Genomic DNA, 21,405 nt, shown 5'->3' with positions numbered 1-21,405 from the left:
CTCTGAAGTATAATTCCCATTCATATTTAATTTAATTTATTTATTTTATCACAACCAGGGTGTCTAGGAGCAATGGCCGCCACAAGGTCCTTCAGGGTGGAGTGGCTAAACCCTATAGAGAGACGTACCTACAGGAACTCCAGCACTGTACCAACCAGGCAGTCAACTGGACAGAGCATGCAATCTCCAGACCAAGAAGTGAAAAGTTCCACTTTAAGGCATACAGTTTCCTAGTAGAGGGAGCTCTGGATTGGAGGATGGTCTCAACAACTTCAGGTTGAAAGACAGGAAGCTTTGAGTTTTGCCCCCTCAGAGGCCTCACCCTCAACTTCCACAGCTCCGGGTGGTGGTGGAGAAGCATACTAGAAGGAAATGAAATCAGGTTAATTTAGATGCAGGTGTAGGTGCATGTGGTTGAAGGCTTTCCCACTACACCAAGAGCTAAAGTTGAAGCAGTTTGAACTGCCTGGAGTCTTTAGACGTTTAAAATGTGCCAGAATTTAGTCAAGACTTGAGATTACTGTGCTTTAAAAGCTTTGTTGCGGCACTGTGGAAGAGTTTCGACTACAAAGGTTCCAGCGAGTTGCTCCTTTCCATAGCAGTGTTTGGAATATACAAATGCTTAATCAACAGACAGTAAGCACTGTGAAGTATGATGCCGATCATGAACCAACGAGACTGAAAGCTTTTGTGTCACAAGACTTACGCCAGTTACACAGTGAACGAGTGTTCGGGTGTCGCGATGCCATTCGTTTATCAGCTGTATTTTAAACTTCATGGGGTTGGAATGCTGTGACCGTGAGTGAATCTCATCTAGTTTGGACAGGCCTCAGATATTCTGATTGCACGTTGGAATTCAGGTAGGCCTTGAACAGTTCATCCTCACTCTGAAATGGACCCTTAAATCACAACTGACTCTTGGAAAATAATGGGTTTAGCGGACTTTTATCCCATACTTCACACAGCCCATTCACACACACCTACACAAGCCCACAAACATCAAACATCCTTCTTTTGAACACTTTGCTTAAGGACAAAACTTTCAAATGCATTTGGTTTGGTTGTCTGTTGGCTTCCCTTATGGACTTTGAACTGAAAATGACTTGATACCTTTACAAGCATTGTGTCTGAATATTGATCGACATTGTTTAGATTTGTTTAGGTCATTTATCTTTGAAGACTCGTAAACTCTTCTATCTGTTCTGAAAGATGATTGTGATCTACTGATTGTTCATTTGATGATTATGTTATAAGATTTTTTTTTTTTTTTTTTGTTCTCATAATTGTTTTTGCACTTTGATATGCTGTGAATAAGCAAGATGTAGGAAAAAAGGAAACGAGTCCCCATTTTTTGAATTAAACTAAAAAAGAACGTTTTCAATCGTAAAAGTGAGCTTATTTTGGTATTTGTTTTGTTCTGTGAAGCGTGATTGGGGTTACAGCCTATCTAGAATCACTACGTCACAGAAAATGGCGCCCAAACAGGGACTTGATAACTTGAAAACTTGAAAAATTGTAAACCTTATAGTATTTGAAGCAAAGTATAGGATGATCCTTATTTTGATGAAATGTTTTTTTGTTTACTTATCTGCTTGAGTCTAACCGTGATGAACTAAGTTGTAAGATGTAACTGAAACTTATCTAAGTGCATTACTAGATGTGAATTGTGTAGAAACTAACTCAAGTCTTTGAATTTGTGGAGTTAAGATTGTAATTAATAACCAAGGAGGGTGTAATTTCAGTTGCGAACTATGGGTTATCACAAGTGTTTATATGTGAGTGGTATTAATGTGAAGTGATCAATTGTTTATTTTTTTTTGTACTTCATATACTGATAACATATACAATATCCCATCTCTTTCTTACACAATACATAATGGCAGATGCTTTTCACCCATCATCAACCTTTGTGGATATTGATGTTCCAGATGTTGCCACTCCAGTCTGGATGCCTGGGCTGCAAACTCAGGTGTCCAACTATCCCTATTCCCCCATTCAATCCACTGCATTACAATCAAGAACCCATGTACAGTTTGCTCCCTCAACCTTTTCCCCTAACACGTCTGTGCAACCTCTTGTATGGGATGGAAACCCAGACCAAATGCAACTGTGTACTCCTTCTCCAGCAGGGACAGTAGGGGATGGTTCTCAAGTGTCTTCAGGGGCCCAGTATGAATTACCTGGGACGTTTCCCACACCTGCAAGGGAGGTTGGACATCTTACCGTCCAGGGTAACTGGGACAAAATGTTTGATCTCCTGGAGAAACAAGAGGCAGCTGTAAGTGCACTTACTAGTGAATTGAAACAGAGTTCTTCACAACATGAAAGTCAATTAAAAAGTCTCGCTGCTAAAGTGGATAACCATACACAACAAATTTCAAAGATTTTGTCAGATAACAAACAACAGACTGAAACTGAGACTGACCAAATGGTGAAGACAATGAAGTTGTTAATAACCGATGAACTTCAAGAAAGTACAAAGTCCCTGCTATCCGATATTCGATTCATGGTAGAGCAACTTCAAAAGGAAGTCCAAGAAGACATCAAAGCTGTCCAACAAAACTTTCAAGAAAGTCATGATGGACTTGTTAAAGATTTCTCAGGCATTAAAGCTGTCCAACAAAACTTTCAAAAAAGTCACGACGAATTTGTTAAAGATTTTTCACATTGGACCCTTCAGCTTGACCGCCTAAGTGATAAAGTAAATGAACTGTCAGTGGGTACCGAACATAAAACTACTCTGAACCCTCCGAAGGGAGCTGAATTGTCACAGCCTTCCATTGCTGTATCACCTCCGCTAAATGCTGTTGCTGTCAAGAGTGACCACCTCAAGTTAACATTCCCTACGTTTGGAAGACCGTCAGATGACTCAGACCCTCTGTTGTATATAACCAAATGTAAGGATTTTCTTGCTTTACATCCTCTGTCTGATCCAGAAATTCTAGCTACTTTCAGAACAGTCCTATATGGCACGGCCCGAGACTGGTGGGAGGTAGCCAGAGCTACGATAACTACCTGGGGTGAGTTTGAATCGGAATTCCTTACTGCTTTTCTTTCTGAAGACTATGAGGAGGAACTCGCTGAACGTGTCCGAATTCGAACTCAAGGTGAGAGAGAGTCGGTAAGGGACTTTGCCTTTACGTACAGAGCACTTTGTAAAAGGTGGAACCCTAATTGACAGAGCCTGAATTAGTTAAGATGATTCTAAAAAACCTAAAACCCTACTTGGCCAGCTAGCTGCGTGGTCGGGTGTCATCTGTGGAAGAAATGGTACGACTTGGACAACAACTGGAAAAGGATAATCTTCAACAGTTACAGTATGACTATCGTTTGAGTTCCAAACCCAGTCAAGCAGGGTCTAAAGGTCCAAATGTCAACAGAACTGCAGACAAACCGCCAGTGCAGTGCTGGAGGTGTAAGGGTCATCATGCTCCTGGTAATTGCCCACAGTTTACTTTGTCCTCACAGTCTGCATCACCGTCTAACACGCAACCAACCTTTCCTTCAAAATTCAGAGGTAGACCTAGTAACAATTCTGTAGCTATTGCAAATGCCTTACCTACAAAAGTTGGTTCCACACCTGGACAGAAAAATGTTGTTGTACCACAACAATTAATTGTACCTGTCAGTATTGGTACTTGGATAGGTAAAGCCATTGTCGACACGGGGGCAAGCTATACCCTAATCCATGAAAGCTTATGGAAAGATCTAGATCCCACGGAACAAAGCCTGAGTCCATGGACTTTTGGACCTTTATATTTGGCCAATGGAAAGGCTGAAGTGCCTTTGGGATGGTTGAATATTTCACTTAAGGTACATGATCAAATTTGCCCCTTACCTGTTGCTGTGCTGACAACCAAAGCTTTTGCTCATTGTATTGTTTTGGGGCTAGACTTTATCTTCTTTAGTGGAATGCAGATAAACGTCTCTCTGGGACAGTATTCATTTATCTCTGATCCAGATGTGGACTACTTTTTTCAGCCTGGTCATGCCAGTGTGCCTTTACCTTCACCAATGGGGTCTCCATGTCTGCCAGGTGGAAATACAGCTCAAAGTTCTATACCAAGTATTTCATTATTAAGTTCTGTTTCACCCTTAATGTTACCCCTATCCTTGAATGATAGTGGCAATGAGGATGACCTAACACTCATCAATCAAGCAGTGGATGCAGCTTACTTACCAATTGATCATAAGCAACAGTTAAGTCACATCCTACAAACAAATCCTCAGGTGTGCACCCTTCGTCTGGGACGGACAGATGTACTCCAACATCAAATCTACACACATCATCAAATACCTATAAAGCAACGACCTTATCGTATATCTCCTTCCAAACAAGCCATTGTGAACCAGCAGCTTCAGGAAATGTTGAATACCGGCATTGTGGAACCTTCAAAATCAGGATGGTCTTCCCCGGTAGTTCTAGTACCGAAAAAAAATGGACAACTTCGATTCTGCGTTGATTATCGCAGATTAAATGCTATAACTGACAGTGATGCATACCCACTGCCAAACCTTACTGAAATCTTGGAATCACTTTCAGGATCTACTATCTTCTCCACTCTAGACCTTAATAGTGGGTACTGGCAAGTTACTATGGATGCTTCCAGTAAAGCAAAGACTGCCTTTACCACCTCTGCTGGGCTATTTCACTTCAATGTAATGCCTTTTGGGCTTAAAAACGCCCCAGCCACCTTCCAACGTCTTATGGAGACTGTCTTGGGAGAACTACGAGGAAGTATTTGTTTTGTGTATATCGACGATATTATCGTCTATTCTTCGTCTGTTACTCAGCATTTCCTTGACCTCCAAGCTGTTTTCCATAAGCTACAAGAAGCTGGCTTAACCATAAATCTTCGGAAAAGTAAGTTTTGCTTGCCTGAAGTAACATTCCTAGGTCATGTAATTAACATCCACGGCATTACAGCTGACCCGAGTAAGGTGGAAGCTATTCGAAACTATCCAGTTCCCAGAAATCTGAAGGAAGTCCAACGATTTCTTGGACTAGCCGGGTGGTATCACCGGTTTGTTGAAAATTTTTCCAGAATTGCCGAACCACTTAATTCCTTAAAGAAAAAAGGCAGATCTTTCCAATGGACACCACAGTGCCAACAAGCCTTCGAAGAACTGAAAACCTGCTTGATGACTCCACCCATCCTCGGACATCCCAATTTCGAGCATCCCTTCATTGTGTATACAGATGCCAGTGAGACTGGACTGGGTGCGGTCTTGACCCAAAAAAGAGGACAAGGTACAGAGGAGGTAATCGCCTATGCCAGCCGAAATCTTAATCCTGCTGAATCAAACTACTCTGCAACAGAAAAAGAATGCTTAGCCGTAATATGGGCATTAGATAAGTGGCAGCACTATCTTGAACATAGAATGTTCACTGTCGTTACAGATCACTCTGCTCCGCAGTGTGTGATGAATTCTCAAAAAACCACCAGCCGTCTCATCCGATGGGCTCTGCAGTTACAGAAGTACGATTTCATTGTTGAATATCGGAAAGGGAAATTAAATACAGCACCGGATGCTCTTTCACGAATTACCCTCCATGCAAGTTGTAATTTGTATTCAACTCAAAAGGATGTGAATACTCTTCCAGTTACAGATGAACTAATATGGGAGAAACAGCACAGTGACCCTGTGATTGTGAAAATACTCCAAACTTTGGCTGTTGATAAAGGGAGTCAGCAGACAAAATATGAAGTCATCGAAGACAAGCTGTACCTAAAAACGCTGTCCGACAAGCAGTCACACTACCGTATCTTCCTCCCTAGGGATCTTATTTCACCTATCCTGGAACACTATCACAGTGACCCCACAAGTGGGCATGCTGGCATCTTTAAAACTTACAAAAGAATTCAGAATGTCGCATTCTGGCCGGGGATGTGGTCCGATATAAAACAATTTGTAAAGAGATGTGTAAAGTGCCAAACCCTAAAAACAGATCAACGGAAACCTGCTGGAAAAATGCAGAAGATTAACAGCACACGACCAAATCAATTAATGGGTGTGGACATCATGGGACCACTACCCCGTAGCACCAATCAAAATGAATACCTTTTAGTATTTGTTGACTACTTCACCCGTTGGATCGAACTGTTTCCTATACGTACAGCTACAGCAAGGAGTGTTGCAACTGTATTCAGAAAAGAGATACTAACAAGATGGGGAGTACCGGACTTTCTTATATCCGACAGAGGTACCCAATTTGTATCTGCAATATTTAAGGAACTGTGTGAGAATTGGAATGTCACGCCAAAATTGACAACCGCTCATCATTCGCAAACAAACATGACAGAACGGGTAAATCGAACTCTTAAAAGTATGATTGCGGCATATGTAGAGGACAGTTATAAACGATGGGACCAGTACCTGCCAGAAATCAGGTTTGCTATAAATTCTGCAGTGCAGGAAACCAGAGGAATGTCTCCTGCAGAACTCCACATTGGAAGAAAGCTACAGGGGCCAATGGATAAGATTCTGAAAGGTAGAAGCCATGATCTGTCACCAAATGCACCCCACTATGACACTGTATATCATTTAAAGCAAATGCAGGCAAGAGCACAAGAGAACTGTAAGAAAGCCCATCTAAGACAGCTTCGAAATTACAACAAGAATCGAAGGGACATTCTATTCAATGAAAGAGACAGGGTATGGATGAGGCATTTCCCACAGTCCAGTGCAAAGGACAATTTCACAGCCAAACTTGCACCAAAATGGAAAGGACCCTACAGGGTAATCCAACAGATGGGGCCAGTAAATTACAGAATAGCACTGGAGTCTACAGGCGAAGATGTTCGTGTTGTTCATGTTTGTAATTTAAAACCCTGTTATCCAACCTCCACTGAATTAGAAGCACAAAACAGACAAAAGCTTGTCGACCTCTTTCAAGAATCCTCGGAGGACGAAGAATTCTTAGGATTTTAATGTTTCAACATCTCATAAGGAACCATGAGATGTTTTGTCCAATGGAGGGGGAGTGTGACGGAAAAAAAAACTACAGAACCCATAATGCACTGCAACAAGTAGGAGGAGTCAGTAGCCAGAAGGAAATGAAATCAGGTTAATTTAGATGCAGGTGTGGGTGCATGTGGTTGAAGGCTTTCCCACTACACCAAGAGCTAAAGTTGAAGCAGTTTGAACTGCCTGGAGTCTTTAGACGTTTAAAATGTGCCAGAATTTAGTCAAGACTTGAGATTACTGTGCTTTAAAAGCTTTGTTGCGGCACTGTGGAAGAGTTTCAACTACAAAGGTTCCAGCGAGTTGCTCCTTTCCATAGCAGTGTTTGGAATATAAAAATGCTTAATCAACAGACAGTAAGCACTGTGAAGTATGATGCCGATCATGAACCAACGAGACTGAAAGCTTTTGTGTCACAAGACTTACGCCAGTTACACAGTGAACGAGTGTTCGGGTGTCGCGATGCCATTCGTTTATCAGCTGTATTTTAAACTTCATGGGGTTGGAATGCTGTGACCGTGAGTGAATCTCATCTAGTTTGGACAGGCCTCAGATATTCTGATTGCACGTTGGAATTCAGGTAGGCCTTGAACAGTTCATCCTCACTCTGAAATGGACCCTTAAATCACAACTGACTCTTGGAAAATAATGGGTTTAGCGGACTTTTATCCCATACTTCACACAGCCCATTCACACACATCTACACAAGCCCACAAACATCAAACATCCTTCTTTTGAACACTTTGCTTAAGGACAAAACTTTCAAATGCATTTGGTTTGGTTGTCTGTTGGCTTCCCTTATGGACTTTGAACTGAAAATGACTTGATACCTTTACAAGCATTGTGTCTGAATATTGATCGACATTGTTTAGATTTGTTTAGGTCATTTATCTTTGAAGACTCGTAAACTCTTCTATCTGTTCTGAAAGATGATTGTGATCTACTGATTGTTCATTTGATGATTATGTTATAAGATTTTTTTTTTTTTCTCATAATTGTTTTTGCACTTTGATATGCTGTGAATAAGCAAGATGTAGGAAAAAAGGAAACGAGTCCCCATTTTTTGAATTAAACTAAAAAAGAACGTTTTCAATTGTAAAAGTGAGCTTATTTTGGTATTTGTTTTGTTCTGTGAAGCGTGATTGGGGTTACAGCCTATCTAGAATCACTACGTCACACAGTCTGAGGCTGAACTTGCAGACAGCTCATTCCATTAGTTTACACTTGAGGCTTTGGACCTTCTTCAGCAGTTTTGCTCCGTCAAGTTTCAAAAAAAGTTTCTGGAAGACTTCAAAGGTGTACTTCAGTTTTTTTGAATATTCAAGGTTGAGGGCATATATCAATCCCATAAACAGTATGCACACTGTGGTTCTGTTACCACAACCATTCAGCACTTTGATGCCCTCTATTACAACACACACATCTGCTGGGTCCTCCTCAACTGCGGGATTGTGAATAACCACCAACTTCATTGTTTCATTTGTGTGGCCTTCAAGTTCATCCTCCTGTTGAAAAAAAAAAAAAAAAAGGTTTTATGTTAGTTCAAGCTAATTAGCATGATGTTTGATTACAGTTGTTTTCTTGGTTAATGCCAATTGTTTGCTCACAAGCAGGATTTCTGTATTAATCAGCACTTCAATAAAAATGGGTAACATAAAAATTAAAACCCAAATTCTTCACCTGAGTATTCCATAATGACACAATTATTAATTAAACAATGTTTGCAGCATCCAATTTAGACCAACTGAAGCATGCTTGCTTGACACATTACACCTAATGAAGTTAAATTTCTTGTCTCACAGCATGTTTGAGTTTGTAAAAAAACGAGGTTTGTTCTTGTGTGTCAAGCAAGTAAGTTTGAACTTCTCTAAGTTTGTTGATCAATGTGTATATGAGATTAAAAGTCTACATTAAATTTATGCATCTAAATATGTGAGTAAAAATCAATGTCAAGTATTTTCATTGTGATTGTTTTTGATCTGAGCTAATCATGTGACTGCAAGTTTACATGATCTTTGACCTGAGCATCCTTAGTCTGCATTTTCTGAACATTTCATATGTAACAAAATATTTCTATCACAATACGTAAATAAATAGATACACAACTATATCTTTAAATGCACTACTGACTATTTATCAAAGGCTAGGTATCGTATTGGTTTATTGCCTAAATCACAGTGATCAATAAGGGAAATGAAACAATGTGTATCCATTTGAATACCTTGAAATTATGTAATAACATACCTGACAGTCTTGGAACAGCTCTTCTTGATTTTCCCCAAGATACTCAATGAGGCAACAGATGCATGCATCCTTTTTTTTTCTCAATACTCTGGAACTACAAAGACATGCATTTTAGTGCCAATACAGTGACTCTATGAGCTCAGTGCACTGCAACTTAGGAAAACATGCAAACAGACAAATAACAAGCAAAAAAAAAAAAACAAACACATTATTAGTCTGAAAACAAATGCTCGATTTCAAAAATGACAACAAAAGTATTCAGTGGATACTAATGCTAAACACTGCTTGGAAAGGTTTGCTGTTTGGACCAGGCAATTGAACAAAGATTGAAAGCATCCTTAGAGCTAAACTCAACAGGAAATCAGTTCTTCAGGACTTGTTGGCAGACCTACGTTTAGGAACCAATCTCACTACTCAAGGCAAGTATAGGTATCAAATTGTTAAAAACAAATAAAGCAATAAATAAATAAAATATAAAGTGTATACAAAAGAAATTGTCACCTGCAAAAATTCTAATAAAGAGCTTAATACCTGCTGATTTCTGATTATTCCCAAACCCGGAAATCGTCTGAATGGATTTGAAAATGTCATGATCCTGTCATGATTCCACTTTCCATTAGGCTCGTTTCCCTCCACCTGTTCCTCATCCTGTCTTATTATCTTGGCTACTTCTACCCTCTCTTTTCCCTGTCTCGTTGTCAGATTGTTTGATGTCGCCGATGAGTATCGACCATTGTCGTCTTCACGTTAGTTTTGTCCTGTCCTGTCCTGTCGAGTTTGGGTTTTGTTAGTAGTGCTCATCATTTGCACCCACAGAACCTTACCTGCTGAGAGCTGCTTCGGCTTCCCCCGCTCTGTGAGCACCGACCGCCTGCTCCTTCGTGAGTATTGAGAACATCCGCCTTGCCAGCCCGCTGGCCACCCCTGCCACAAAGGTCTTCTCCGTTCATTTATGCTACCCAGTCTACGGGTCATCTTCAGTTTGTCTATTTCTCCCCTGCTTTTGTTGGAAAACCTGTGGACAGACTTTGTTTCATTAAAGAACAGTTATCATTGCACTCGCCTTTGAGTCCTCTCTCTCTCTCCAATATCATCACAGAACAATCTGACCAAGATATGGACTCAGCGAGTGGCAGCCCGTTCCAGACCGCCGTCGAACACCAGGGTGTCCTTCTAGGGAAGCATGAGGAGAACATCTCCGCTGCCCGACATGCAATCGAGACACTGGCCACCCAAATGTCCGAGCTTTCCTGCCAAGTTCACAGTTTGCGCCTCCAGCCTTCCGCCTCTCATGGTCCTCCCGTTCCGACGGAGCCACGGATCAATAATCCTCCGGTCTTTTCGGGTGAGCCAACACAATGTCGTTACCCAGTGTGAGGTGGTGTTCTCGCTACAGCCCGTGACGTATGCTAAGGAGAGAGCCAAGATCGCCTACGTTCTCTCTCTCCTCAATGGCCGGGCTCGCAAATGGGGAACGGCTAACTGGGAGACTGAGACGGAGTGCATCTCCAGTTTCGCGCACTTCAAGGAAAAGATGATTCGGGTCTTCGACCGCTCCGCCTACAGTGAGGAGGCTTCCCGACGGCTTTCCACACTTCGGCAGGGGAGGCGTTCCCTGCCTGATTTCTCCATTGAGTTCCGGACCCTCGCCACCACCTGCGGATGGAACCAACCCGCGTTGGTCGCTCGTTTTTTTAGAGGGGCTTTCTCCTGAGGTTCGGGACGAGGTCCTCGTCCGCGTGATTCCCCACCCGGCTCGACGATTTCATAGACCTGGCCATTCGGGTGGAGAGGCGTTTTGACCAACAGCACCGAGCTCACCGCCTGGAGGACACGCTTTTCTCTCCGCCTCTTGTCAGCTCCGCCCACTCGGAGCCCGAACCCATGCAGCTGGGAGGTCTTCGTATCTCACCTAAGGAGCGTGAGAGGAGGATTTCGAAACGCCTCTGCATGTACTGTGCAAGCACTACTCACTTTGTGTCTTCATGTCCGGTAAAAGCCAGCGCTCGTCAGTAGGAGGAGGGTTACTGGCGAGCGCCATCATTAAGGCCATCCCTTCTAGTTCCTGTACGACACTTCCAGCGCACCTCCAGTGGGCTGGGTTGTCAGCTTTCTGCCCTGCCTTGATCGACTCTGGGGCCGAGGGGAACTTTGTGGATGAGGAGTGGGCAATCCAACAAGGTATTCCTCTCACACATCTAAGAGACTCCACCCCTCTATTTGCCCTTGATGGCAGTTCCCTACCTAGAGTACAGAAAGAGACGATTCCATTGACTCTGACCATTTCTGGTAACCACAAAGATAGAATCTCTTTTTTTTATTTTTCAGTCTCCTTTTACTCCCGTAGTGCTGGGCCATCCTTGGCTAGAACTCCATAATCCTCACATTGACTGGGCTAAGGGATCTATTTTGTCTTGGAAATTGTCATGTCATGTTGAGTGTTTAGTCTCTGCTGTTCCCCCTGTGTCTTCTGTTTCTGTTTTTCAGGAGGAGGCAGGAGATCTGACGGGAGTACAGGAGGAGTATCGCGATTTGCGAGGGTATTTTAGTCGTTCCCGAGCTATGTAAAAAAAAAAAAAACCCAGGTTGGGTTTCAGGCACCCAACCTGTCTTTCAGGCACTAATCAATGACGTCCTTCGAGATATGCTCAATTTATCATCTCGATGATATTTTGATTTTTTCGCCCTCTCTCCAGATTCATGTGCAGCACCTTCGCCGCGTCCTCCAACGTTTGCTTGAGAATCTACTTTTTGTCAAGGCCGAGAAGTGCTCCTTTCACGCGTCATCGATAACGTTTCTGGGCTCCGTTATCTCGGCAGAGGGGATAAGTATGGACCCGGCTAAGGTCCAGGCCATGGTCGACTGGCCCGTCCCTGACTCTCACGTTTCGCTACAATGTTTGCTAATTTCTATAGTCACTTTATACGCAATTTCAGCCAGGTGGCCGCGCCACTTACCGCTCTAACCTCCATTAAATCCAGTTTCAGATGGTCCGGGTCTGTGCAGGTGGCTTTTGACCGTCTGGATATGTACTGCAATTTGGACCACCAACCTGTTGGTAGCCATTGAAATCCACTATGTGGAGAAAAATCCTGGAATGTTTTCTTCAAAAACCTTCATTTCTTTTCAACTGACGAAAGACATGAACATCTTGGATGACATGGGGGTGAGTAAATTTATCAGGAAAAGTTTATTTAAAAGTGGACTAATCCTTTAATTTGCTTGTTTTGCTTTTGTCTATTTACATATCTTTTTAAGTTCAGTGTGTTGAGAATATTAATTTGTAATTTTTGTGAAATGAGATAAAACAGAAAGATACCTCATTTACAGTGCTCAGGAGAGGATGCATCTTGGTACCAAATGATCCTCCTTTGGCATGCATCAACTGCAGAAGACGTGGTGTGTACCCATCAAGATTCAGCATAAATGTCTCCTCCAAGGAGACTGTTGTTATACGTCTGAATTCCTCTTTGATCTAGTAAATCAGTAAAAGGACAACACAAAAATACAAAAATCATCACAATTATAGTCAGATATTATAAGGTTTGAAACCAATTTTAATTAAACAAATGAGACGAACAACAGTTCTTGAAAGAAAAAAATTAAACTAACAAACATCCTTACCTGAGCCTTACTGAATAATCCAGGCCACCTCTCTCTTAAAACACTGACAGCAGGGCCGGTGGACACAACCTCCCGTCTTCTAATTGAAAAGGTTTTTGTCATTTTTTTCTTAAATTAATTTTGCGTTGTTGTTCTTCTTCGTTTCATCGACTAATTCAAGCCTCACCTTTTCCAATGTGTCCTCATTTTCTCCAACAGGATGCGGAGGGAGATAATTCACTCCTGCTTTCTTTGGCCTTTTCACATTTTTAGCTGGTGCTGCATCGGTTGGTCGCTTCCTCTTCAATGTGTTTACTTCTAATTCTGGATATGTATGTTTTTGTGATTTCAGCTTGGCACGAAAATTGTGCATCTTGTACTTTAGGCGTTGCTGCCAGCCATTCATGCCTGCAAACGTCCCAGGCTCCTTTAGGCATGGAAACTTTTCAAGAAGGGCTTCAGCCACAGAGGATATTTGCATACTTGAAGGATAGGCCGTGTAAGAAAATACAGCTTTGGCTAAGTCTAGCATTATTGCATATTTAACACTTGCATCCTGGAAATGTGTTCCAGAGGCATGATATGACTTGTTAGCCTCTGCAAGGATAAGTTCAATGTCACGGGAAAACGTTGGCACTTGAAACGGCACTGGCCATGGAGCAGAACGACATGACTCCGGGAGAAGAATGGTATCTTGTGAATTTGATGGCTCAATGTCATCTGCAAGAGAGCTGTACTCTTCACCATCATCCACAGGGTGGGTCTCCAAGGTACTTTGTGTAGAGGACAGTCCTGATTCATCTAGTGGATGCAAGTCAAGGGTTATCAATGTCAATGTCAATGTCAATGTCAATGTCACCTTTATTTATATAGCGCTTTAAACAAAATACATTGCGTCAAAGCAACTGAACAACATTCATTAGGAAAACAGTGTCAATAATGCAAAGATGATAGTTAAAGGCAGTTCATCATTGGATTCAGTTATGTCATCTCTGTTCAGTTAAATAGTGTCTGTCCATTTATTTGCAATCAAGTCAACGATATCGCTGTAGATGAAGTGTCCCCAACTAAGCAAGCCAAGTGCTCTTTTCTTACCAATTTTACAGTGGCCTTGTCTTCCAGGTCGGAAGTAGAATGTAGAGTGAAAAACTGGTTCCAAAAGTCTTTGTCCTCATAGAGTAGTCCAAATTCACCATGTCACCATGTCACCATGGAATGTCTCAATGATTTCTGAAACAAGATTTTCCACCTTGTTAGGAATTCCTGATGGAAGCGTCGACTTTCGGATATTGTTTTCTTCTATGATGACACGCAACTGGACGGACATTTCCTTTGGGGTACGTGTTGTCTTCAGCTGTAGTGAGACAGAAAAAGATATTGCATTTTTTAAAAATTCGGAAATTATACTTGGCATGATTAATATACGATTGATAAAGCATGAATAATTAAACTGAAAAACCTACTCTGATATACAAATGAAGTGTTTTAGGGACACCATTCGACCATGCAATGTATTATATGCAGCTAAGGGGTATGCATCCTTCATTTCTGAGTGCTGCACGACTTCAGTCTCTCCTTTTGGCTCTACTTTGAAGCTTCTCAGGTGCTCATGGTACCACCCACTTAGCAACTTCAGAACAAAGACAGGACTTTCATGCACAATGATTATTTGGAGTATCTCTCCGAAGTCAGGCAATCCTCCTTCGAATCGCATGGTCCAGAGAAACACAAGTGGTCCAAAAGCAGTTGTGAGCCAAGGATAATGCTCCAGGAAGTGATGTTTCGGTCTCAATTTCTCCTCTGGGAACAAATCCAAATACCTATCACTTATCTTGCTTTCCATGTATCCTAGCGTCTCATCTGTGTGAACAGGAGCCATGACAAGCTCAACAACATCTTTCAAGGTCATCAAAACCTGCCATGCTGTGTCCTCTTCTGGCACTTTGTTGCCAATCATAAAAGGTAGCATCCGTAACAAGCACCAGTTTTCATGTGCATTGCCTCCTGTACTTTAACGTGATGCAATGTTCCTGGATGTTTGAACTCTTTCCAGTGCAAAAGTGACAATAATGAGATGAAGAAAAGCTTTTAATAAACCCACCGATGGAGTGAGCGCCAAGATTATCAGCTGCTACGGCAAATACAGTTCCCTTCACCACTTTGCCCAGACTTGGTACAAATATGCCATCATCCTCCAAGCATTTCAAATCTTTAAGCAGTGGCTCCAACATTTTTGGGTATCCATATTGCTTGACATCATCTGCCTTACAAAGAATGGCCAGATAAATGGAACTTAGTGTAGACCGAAGAGTAGCAGGGATGTCTGCAAGCACCCAGTACACGCCAGTGACTTTATGCTTCTTGCGTGATGTCCCCAGATGGTTACATATTTCGAAGTCATCGATGTAAAGAATCAATGGGAGTTTCAGTTCATCTCCAGATAAAAAGCAGTTTTCTTTATAGAAAGATCCATCATGCAAAGACCTGTACTCTGAAGACACATTGCACGGCCTCCTATTGTGTAAAATTGTGTCCTGAATGTGTCCATTGTTCAAAAGTTGAGACAATAATGGGAGAATCGGAACATACTGTAAGGTTGCATTCTTGCTGCAATCAAGTATGTACTTGACTGGCTCAGTCAGTGAAAGATGCTCCTTTATAAATTGTTCTCTTTTATAGTGTGTACTTAAAGGCCCGTCCAATCCTAAAGCAGCACAGAAAGGGTTAAGCTGGCAAAGATCTTTAACCAGTTCTGAAATTACAGAATCTTCGAAAATGCAGCCATGCCTCTTTAGAGTGTTCAGTATAATGTTTTTTTTTATAACAGGGCCAGATGCAGACGATGTAAGGAAATTAAGTTCCTCTACTACTTCATCTATGCATGTATTAGACACATTAAAAATGCACTCCAATTTAAGGATGAGCAAGCCCAGTCTCTTGACAATTGTTTCGCTCAAGTATTCATCCTCCTTAAGGACAAAGCCACAGTAGTTTTCAGTTTCCAGAGAATCGTTTTCTTCATGAATCTGGCTTTGGTGTTCTTGACAAACAATGGTCTTAAAATCTTCCACTGAATGGGGGCTGTGTTTCCTTCTTTTATGACTGTGAAAGGTTGTGTAAACATTTGTTTTGTAATCACAGTCTCGGAAAACACAAGGAACAGTTTCATGCTTTTTAAGATGACCACCCAGGTGCTCAAAATATTGTCTTTCTGTGTGGAAATGGCTTGATTTACACAGTATGCATGTGAATGAAAGGAGCTGGCCTGGATTAGATGTCTGTGGATGAAATCTGGACAAATGTGTCCGTAACGCACCCCATGTCCTAAAGGTGCATGGGCAATTCGAATGGAGACAGGGAGTGCACTGGCTTCGACTAAAATACCCATGTTGTAATCTGTAGTGTTTTAATAGATCCAACCGTTTGGATGATGTAAAGTTACATATTTTGCACAGCCAATTAATTTCCAATAAGCTAGAACATCCATTGACTCAGTGGTTAGTTCGGGTACCTGAAGTTAACTAGTCTTGATACCTGCTATGAAATCATCTTTCTTCTTCATATAGATCTTTCTGCAGCAGAAAAAAATATGTCAGAAACAGGATATTGAAATTATTAGATTATGCTAAATAATTCCACCAACTAGAAGTTAGTAAATGTATTTGAAAATCCAAGTTAACTCAAACACATAAATCAATTATAAAAACATTACAACTGTTAGGCCTATGTTACAGATCACATTAGGAACATAAAAAAATTACATATTTTCAATCCTTTGCTTTTTGTCGTTAGCAGAGCACATGCTAATCGCTGCATATTAATGCTAACCATGTGCTCAGTGGGAGGCTGATTAGCTGTAATGCCAAATTTATAAACGTAACACTTAGGCACCAGCACACAGTTAGTAGTTAGTAGACAGTATTGTTTACATCACAGTAGTAAAAGTTTGAAATATTTGCATTTTAAATACTTAATATAAATTATCACGAATGAAGCACATTGCTCAAACACAGGAATTGGAAGATGCACACACTTATACAAACAACTATTTTCAAACATAGGCTGATTAACGTTACTTGACAATAAATTTGGATCTTATAAACCCCCAAAACACATTTTTTAAACAGACATTAATTTAAAAACGCCCACAGAAAGGCAAACGTTAATCATAAATCCGTAAATGATGATAATAATACAATGGCTTTTATAAATTGATCCCTTCTAACACAAAATTCAATATCAACAGATAAATGCAAGAAAACCTTAACAGTAATTATCTAGCATACCACATCGACAACTTTACTGCTATTTTTCTGCTCCGAACGCCTTGTCGTCTGTATAGTAACGTTACATCAACCGTCCATTGCTCTCTCTCGTCCCTTGCTCAAGTTCAACCACTGTGTAACAGTTTCGCTGTTCACGAATTTCAGCCATGTACATTACAATAATGGAAGCTATATTTCAATCATAAACGTAGATGTTTACTCGCATTCGCAGGGGCAAGTAAATTTTCTTGAAAATGTATTCCGCTTCCAATCCTAACTTGACTGACAAAAAATTATAACATGTCGATCTATCACCAGACTGGTGCGTCAACGGAGACAGATAAATGACTATTCTTCTGGTAGATTTTACTGTTAAACAACTTAACATTTGCATTCATGATGATGATATCAACAAGTTGAATAAAAACGTACCTGTAGGTTCACCAATCAATGTTCATTCACCGCCAATGACATGGAAAATGGTGACTCCCGCGATTCCCACCTGGATGTTGACACATGCGCACTTTGCAGTGCCAAAGCTAATATTTAGGGGTAAATTTTACTTATTTTTTTAGTCTTGCAGTTAATACTGTTAAAAAATAGGTAGTGTAGGTAGAATGTACCCATTATTTTTAACTCATATACTTAAGTAAACTATAACTGATTTTCATGGGTTGTATTTAACACCCTCAAGAGTAATTTTTTACAGTGTACCATACCATCCAGCCCCAGTGGAGCCGGATGAGTCAGAGAGAGCCAGAGAGGACAGTGCGATGTCATCTGAGTCACAAACAAGTCCACCTGAGCTTGGCCAAAAATTCTCCATATCTGCTTCACCTCCTTGGGGAGAAGCCTCCATTCCCCATGCCTCAGCCCCTGCCTCAAAAGGATGTCTGCTCCAATATTCAGATACCCAGGAATATGTACTAAATTCAATTAAAGGATTTTGCCCTGGGACCACACAAGGATCTGGTGTGCCAGCTTGTACAAGGGGCATGAACACAGCCCTCCCTGGTGGTTGATATAAGAGACTACCGCAGTATTTTCGGAGCGCACTAGCACATGGCGATCTCTTAGGTCTGGGAGGAAGTGCTCAAAGCTCAAAATACAGCCAGCATCTCCAGCCAGTTGTTGTGCCAAGTGAGATGGTGATCGCTCTACAGACCGCAGGCAGGGTGGCCACTCATCACCCTACCCCAGCTGGTGAGAGACGCATCTGTCGCTAGCATTACGCAGTGACAAGAAGCTCCAAGCACTGGGCCCTGAGACAAGAACCTCCACATGTTCAAGTTATGTAGTCATCACTGCTTGACCTTGATCGTGCGAAGCGGGTTCCTCCTTAGGGAGAAACCCTTGATCTTGAGCCACCACTGTAGGGGTCTCATGTATAGCAAGCCAAAAGGTATCACGTTGGACGCAGCTGCCATCAAACCAAATAGTTTCTGTAACTGCTTAACAGTTAGTGACCGAACTTCTCTGACTCGCTTGACTACAGTGAGCTGTAGAACCCAGACTCTCTGTCGTGAGGAGGGACAAGCTCAATGGCCTCTTTCCTCAAGAGGGTGTTTATTTCCTGATATAATATCAGAGCCTGCTCGGGATCCACCAAAGTGGGAAAAACCCTGTTGAAAGGCAGTGGCGGAGAGCCAAACTTAATGCTATATAATTTTTCTACAGTCTACAGGACCCAATGAAACATATTTGGCAGTAGTTTCCACGCTGCTAAATAGTCTACTGAGTGAACCGGTCTCTTGAGACTGGTCTCTGGTGTACTTGGAGCTGCTAGCTCGGTGCCCTGAAAGGGAGGAATGGCAGGAAATGACCGAACTAACCGCTCTAGAGGCCCCCCCGAAGGGGTGGTGAGCATCTCAGTTCTGCTATGTTTATGGGGAACTCAAGGCAAGGCAAGGCAAGTTTATTTATATAGCACATTTCGTACACAATGGTAATTCAAAGTGCTTTACATAAAAGAAAGTAAAATAATAATGAAGAAAAATAATAACAAGAATAAAACAAGCCATTTTAAAACTTTTAAAATTATTAAAAAATGTACTTATTTAAAATGAATTTAAAACAGTTAGAAAATGATTTAACATAAAATAAAATAAAAAAAAACAGTGAAAATATAGTGCAATCAGTTCGGACATTGCACCGTGCTCATTCAATAAATGCACAGCTAAACAGATGAGTTTTAAGTCTAGATTTAAATGTGACTAGTGTTTTAGCACATCTGATCTCTTCTGGAAGCTGATTCCTACTGCGGTCAGCATAGTAACTAAAGGAGGACTCCCCTTGTTTTGTGTGAACCCTTGGTATTTCTAACTGACTCGATCCTAATGATTTGAGTGGTCTGTTAGGCTTAAATTCAGTTAGCATATCTGAAATATATTTCGGTCCTAGGTCATTTAGTGACTTATATACGAGTAAAAGTACTTTAAAATCAATCCTAAATGTAACTGGAAGCCAGTGTAAGGACCCTGAGGATGCTCAGATTTTCTGGTTCTAGTCAGAATCCTGGCAGCAGCGTTCTGGATGAGCTGCAGCTGTCTAATGGTCTTTTTGGGAAGGCCGGTGAGGAGCCCATTACAATAGTTCACCCTGCTGGTGATAAAGGCATGAACAAGTTTTTCCAAGTCTTGGCTGGAAACAAAACATCTAATTCTTGCAATGTTTTTTAAATGATAGTATGCTGATTTAGTTACTGCTTTGACATGACGACTGAAACTAAGGTCTGTCTCCAGAATCACACCAAGATTCCTGACTTGATTTTTAGTTGTTTGACCCCTAGAGTCAAGGTATGCATTCACCTTGAACACTTCAACTTTGTTTCCAAATGCAATGACTTCAGTTTTTTCCTTGTTCAACTGAAGAAAGTTCTGGCACATCCAACTATTAATTTCATTAATGCATTGGCAGAGGGAGTCAATTGGGCTGTAGTCATTTGGAGATAAGGCTAGGTAAATCTGGGTATCATCAGCATAGCTGTGATAGGCAATTTGGTTCTTTCTCATTATTTGACTTAGTGGGAGCATATACAGGCTAAACAAGAGCGGTGCAAGAATCGACCCTTGTGGGACTCCGCATGTCATGGACGTCCACTTAGACTTATGCTCTCCTATACTCACATAATAGCCTCTCCCTTCTAAGTATGACCTGAAACATTTGAGTACCACCCCAGAAAGCCCGACCCAGTTTTCCAGTCTCTCTAGTAGTATGTTATGATCGACAGTGTCAAACGCAGCACTGAGATCTAGCAATACCAGCACCGATATTTTGCCAGAGTCACAATTCAAGCGAATATCATTTATTATCTTAATGAGTGCTGTCTCTGTGCTGTGATGAGGTCGAAAACCAGATTGAAAATTGTACAGGTATCCATTTGAGTTTAAGTATTTGTTCAGCTGATTAAAAACGACCTTTTCTATAATTTTGCCTATAAAAGGAAGATTAGATATTGGTTTAAAATTGCTCAAAATGGTGTTATCAAGATTGCTCTTTTTCAGGAGGGGCTTAACAACTGCAGTTTTTAAGAAGTTTGGAAATGTCTCAGAAAGAAGTGAGGCGTTCACCACTTCTAAAAGATCTGCTTCTAAGCAGTTAAGCACACTCTTGAAAAAAGATGTGGGAAGTGTGTCAAGATAGCAGGTTGACAATTTTAGGTGCTGCACTATGTCTTCCAAAATTTTGCTATCAATTGCTTCAAAAATAGACATAGTATATTTTTGATATTGTGGCCGAATCTGTCTGACCTCTGCATTACGTGAGGATGTGCTAATCGCCTTCCTGATATTGATGATCTTCTCAGAAAAGAAGGATGCAAACTCATTGCATCTGCTGTCTGAGAGCATTTCACTGGGAATCTGACTTGGTGGGTTTGTCAGTCTCTCAACAGTGGCAAAAAGACTACGAGTGTTATTTAAGTTACTGTTTATAAGTTGAGAACAAATTCTGTCTAGCTGTGGCTAGTTTAACATCAAAAGCAAGAAGGCTGTCTTTATAGATGCAATAGTGAATTTCAAGTTTTGTCTTCCGCCACATCCGCTCTGCTTTTCTGCATTGTCTTTTCATAGTCTGAACTGCTGTTGATCTTCTCCAAACTGATTTCTGTCTGTTTGTTTTCTTACTGAATATTATTGGAGCAATATCATCAATGACATTCTTAACTTTTGAGTTGAAGGAATCAAGGAGAATATCAACAGAGTCTGCAGAAATGCTTGGTGTTAAAGATATAGCCTCCATAAATCGTACACTTGTGTTCTCGTTAATGCATCTCCTCCTGACAGAGACCGATCTAGATTCAGTTGTAGCAGACATCAAAATATCAAA

At 41.2% G+C, this 21,405-nt stretch overlaps 1 long non-coding RNA gene across 1 annotated transcript; it reads right to left on the bottom strand.

Annotated features, from left to right (window-relative positions):
* Nucleotides 1-8,169: 8,169 nt before the first annotated feature.
* On the bottom strand, nucleotides 8,170-17,577 carry LOC132152446 (uncharacterized). The gene is made up of 4 exons (XR_009436514.1): nucleotides 17,512-17,577; nucleotides 16,326-16,386; nucleotides 9,211-9,304; nucleotides 8,170-8,471 (listed from the first exon to the last, which is right to left on the bottom strand). It is a non-coding gene; the product is annotated as an uncharacterized LOC132152446 (long non-coding RNA).
* Nucleotides 17,578-21,405: the final 3,828 nt, after the last annotated feature.

The sequence above is a fragment of the Carassius carassius genome, chromosome 11 (genome assembly GCF_963082965.1).
Source record: "Carassius carassius chromosome 11, fCarCar2.1, whole genome shotgun sequence".
Classification (NCBI taxonomy): Eukaryota; Metazoa; Chordata; class Actinopteri; order Cypriniformes; family Cyprinidae; genus Carassius; species Carassius carassius.
Note: the sequence above shows the minus strand (reverse complement) of the source record. Positions and strands in the feature narration are given on the sequence as shown.